Genomic DNA, 4,729 nt, shown 5'->3' with positions numbered 1-4,729 from the left:
TTAATTCTTCTTCACTTTCACTCAGGATAGCAATGTCATCAGCGAATCGTATCATTGATATCCTTTCACCCTGTATTTTAATTCCACTCCTGAACCTTTCTTTTATTTCCATCATTGCTTCCTCGATGTACAGATTGAAGAGTAGGGGCGAAGGGCTATAGCCTTGTCTTACACCCTTCTTAATACGAGCACTTCGTTCTTGATCGTTCACTCTTATTATTCCTTCTTGGTTTTTGTACATGTTGTATATGACCCGTCTCTCCCTATAGCTTACTCCTAATTTTTTCAGCATCTCGAACAGTTTGCACCATTGTATACTGTCGAATTCTTTTTCCAGGTCGACATATCCTATGAAAGTGTCTTAATTTTCTTTAGCCTTGCTTCCATTATTAGCCGAAACGTCAGAATTGCCTCTCTCGTCCCTTTACTTTTCCTAAAGCCAAACTGATCGTCACCTAGCGCATTCTCAATTTTCTTTTCCATTCATCTGTATATTATTCTTGTAAGCAGCTTCGAAGCATGAGCTGTTAAGCTGATTGTGCGATAATTCTCGCACTTGTCAGCTCTTGCCGTCTTCGGAATTGTGTGGATGATGCTTTTCCGAAAGTCAGATGGTATGTCGCCAGACTCATATATTCTACACACCAACGTGAATAGTCATTTTGTTGCCACTTCCCTCAATGATTGTAGAAATTCCAATGGAATGTTATCTATCCCTTCTGCCTTATTTGACCGTAAGTCCTCCAAAGCTCTTTTAAATTCCGATTCTAATACTGGGTCCCCTATTTCTTCTAAATCGACTCCTGTTTCTTCTTCTATCACATCAGACAAATCTTCACCCTCATAGAGGCTTTCAGTGTATTCTTTGCATCTATCTGCTCTCCTCTGCATTTAACAGTGGAATTCCCGTTGCACTCTTAATGTTACCACCGTTGCTTTTAATGTCACCAAAGGTTGTTTTGACTTTCCTGTATGCTGTGTCTGTCCTTCCGACAATCATATCTTTTTCGATGTCTTCACATTTTACCTGCAGCCATTTCTTCTTAGCTTCCCTGCACCTCTTATTTGTTTCAGTCCTCAACGACTTGTATTTCTGTATTCCTGATTTTCCCGGAACATGTTTGTACTTCCTCCATTCATCAATCATCTGAAGTATTTCTTCTGTTACCTATGGTTTCTTCGCAGCTACCTTCTTTGTACCTATGTTTTCCTTCCCAATTTCTGTGATGGCCCTTTTTAGACATAACCATTCCACTTCAACTGTACTGCCTACTGCGCTATTCCTTATTGGTATATCTATAGCTTTAGAGAACTTCAAACATATCTCGTCATTCCTTAGTACTTCCGATTCCCACTTCTTTGCGTATTGATTCTTCCTGACTAATGTCTTGAACTTCAGCCTACTCTTCATCACTACTATATTGTGACCGGAGTCTATATCTTCTCCTGTGTACGCCTTACAATCCAGTACCTGATTTCGGAATCTCTGCCTGACCAAGATGTAATCTAATTGAAATATTCCCGTATCTCCAGGCCTTTTCCAAGCATACCTCCTCCTCTTGTGATTCTTGAACAGGGTATTCGCTATTACTAGTTGAAACTAGTTGCAGAACTCATTTAGTCTTTCTCCTCTTTCATTCCTTGTCCCAAGCCCATATTCTCCTGTAACCTTTTCTTCTACTCCTTCCCCTACAACTGCATTCCAGTCGCCCATGACTATTAGATTTTCGTCCCCCTTTACATACTGCATTTCCCTTTCAATATCCTCATACACTTTCTCTATCTGTTCATCTTCAGCTTGTGACTTCGACATGTATACCTGAACTATCGTTGTCGGTGTTGGTCTGCAGTCGATTCTGATTAGAACAATCCAGTCACTGAACTGTTCACAGTAACACACCCTCTGCCCTACCTTCCTATTCATAACGAATCTTACAACTGTTATACCATTTTCTGCTGCTGTTGATATTACCCGATACTCATCTGATCAGAAATCCTTGTCTTCCTTCCACTTCACTTCACTGACCCCTACTATATCTAGATTGAGCCTTTGCATTTCCCTTTTCAGATTTTCTAGTTTCCCTACCACGTTAAAGCTTCTGACATTCCACGCCCCGACTCGTAGAACGTTATCCTTTCGTTGATTATTCAACCTTTTTCTCATGGTAACCTCCCCCTTGGCAGTCGCCTCTCGGAGATCCGAATGGGGGACTATTCTGGAATCTTTTGCCAATGGAGAGATCATCATGACACTTCTTCAATTACAGGCCACATGTCCTGTGGATACACGTTACGTGTCTTTAATGCAGTGGTTTCCATTGCCTTCTGCATCCGCATGTCGTTGATCATTGCTGATTCTTCCGCTTTTAGGGGCAATTTCCCACCCCTAGGACAAGAGAGTGCCCTGAACCTCTATCCGCTCCTCCTCTTTGACAAGGCCGTTGGCAGAATGAGGCTGACTTCTTATGCCGGAAGTCTTCGTCCGCCAATACTGATTATTTATCAAAATTTAGGCAGTGTCGGGGATCGAACCCGGGACCAAAGACGTTTTGATTATGAATCAAAGTCGCTATCCCTTTTTTTTTATCTCATTTTGTTCTGTATTGTTCGTTGAATTTGTTCGTGGCGGACGTCCAATGACACTCGTTCAGATTGTTCGTTGATCCGTTGACTCAGTTTTTTATTACAGAGAGTAGCTAAACCCTCTGACCGAACACGCTGAGCTACCGTGCCGGCAATAAACCTAACCTAAGGACATCTCACAACACACAGTCATCACGAGCTATACCACGGGTCTGTCTGCTAAACGTATTTTATTTTCTTTGCTTTTGTTGTACACTCACATTTCGACACTTTTGAAAATGAACGGGCTTCTGTAGGTCAAAGGAAGATATTACTGGCGTAATCCCGTTTCATCTTTTGCAAGAAATGGTGCCACAAGAAACATACTTGATTAAATTTTCCTTCTGCTGACAGCCAGATTCACAATACTGAACCACCTTTCTCTATCTGTCGCACATATCGTTCTATATTCATGTCAATAAGGTGAACAATGGCTTTGCAATACTCTCTCTGGTTTCCTTTTTTTTTTTTTTCATCCGAACCGTAACGAAGTCGCATTAGATCCGTAGTTTCCCCTGTGGGAAAGACACTGATGTAAAAAAATCACTGCACCAAGTAAGAGTTTTTGGCGTCTTTCTACATCTGGAAGATGATGTCTGTTCAAATTTCGAGACAATCGCATGAGAACCTGTTAGGTTGCCCACTCATGAACAGCATTCCATGGGGGTATTTTCCTACAGGATAACGCTCGCCCATGTAATTCTATTGAACCCAACATGTTCTACAGAGTGTCTTCATCTTGCCTTGGCCTCTCGATAACAAGATCTGTCTCCAATGGAGCAGATGTGGAACATCGTCGATCTATAACTCCATCGTCATCCACAAACAACATTAACGTTCCTGCACTGTCCGACCAAGTGCAACAGGTGTGGAACTCGTTGACAGAAACTGTAATCCGACACCTGAACAACACAAAGCATGTACATTTGCGATCTTGCGTTCAGTGTTCTGGCTGTTAGACTGTTTATTAATGTATCAGCATTTCAAATTTACAGCGGCTTATCTCATGCTTACATTAACCTGTGATATTGCAATGTTAATCATTCAAGTATGTTAACTGTAAAATTGCGTTCTCGAAATTTCTTTACTCTAAATAAATTATCTTTTGGTATTGTGATTTTTTTCTTTAGTGTAAGTCTAAGGTAATATCTGGTTTGAGCAACCTTTTCACAACCAAGGGAAACGTCGAAGATCCGTGATAAGAACTATTTTACTTTATTACTGACAGCTCCATAGGCGTCGTGTCTGTAACTGTTTGTGTATACGGAAGAGTAAACTCGGTTTCTCGTTCAACCTGTTCTGGAACGTACACGTTGCTGAATCACGATTATGACAGAAGGCTAATGCCGTGGGTACATAATAATACGGAATTTTGATATCACACTCTTTGTATTCCCGTAATACTGCAATGGGATTATTGCCCTTAGTGAGTTAATTCTACCAGATAAAGTTTAACTTCTAATGAGAACGAAGTAAAAGCAACAAGGAGCAACTGTAATTACTGTAGGGATCAATTGTTTCCAAATTCAGAAAAATAAATGCTTGGCAACAGTGGCTTGGTATTACGCACGAAATAATCCCTTTCCTGTTAAACAGAATTAATTTCCTCAGTAATTAATTATTATTTGCAGAACTGTTTACCTCTAAGAGGCAAGAGGTATATTTACATGGATACAATGAACGCCACTGTGATGTTTAGTGAACGATCACATAGTGTGAACTCTTACAGCTTTGCGTCCACGTCTATTGACCGTCAGGTTTGCTGCAGGGTGGTGGCAAGCACCTTCCCATATTCCCGCTATTTTTCTGGCAAGGCGAAAAAAATGAGGAGCCGTCTTCGTTCAGAGAGGAAGGTAGGATAGCTGTGGCCCTGATATACGACGTCTTTACACTCAAAGGCCCCCTTCCGAGCTTCGGCTGTAATTTCCGGACCCGTTCCCACAACCCGATACGAATATTGATGCCCTCCGGTCTGTCAGCAAGTACTCTGCTGTCAAGTGCAGTACCTGTCGACAGCAGTCTTGACGCTCTTCGTGAATCTTCAACGCTTTTTTTAAATTTTCCTCTTGGTACGCAGAGCGGCTACAGCTGAGTAAGTACACTCGAA

Source organism: Schistocerca nitens, chromosome 1 (genome assembly GCF_023898315.1).
Source record: "Schistocerca nitens isolate TAMUIC-IGC-003100 chromosome 1, iqSchNite1.1, whole genome shotgun sequence".
Classification (NCBI taxonomy): Eukaryota; Metazoa; Arthropoda; class Insecta; order Orthoptera; family Acrididae; genus Schistocerca; species Schistocerca nitens.
This window is presented reverse-complemented; position numbering follows the sequence as displayed.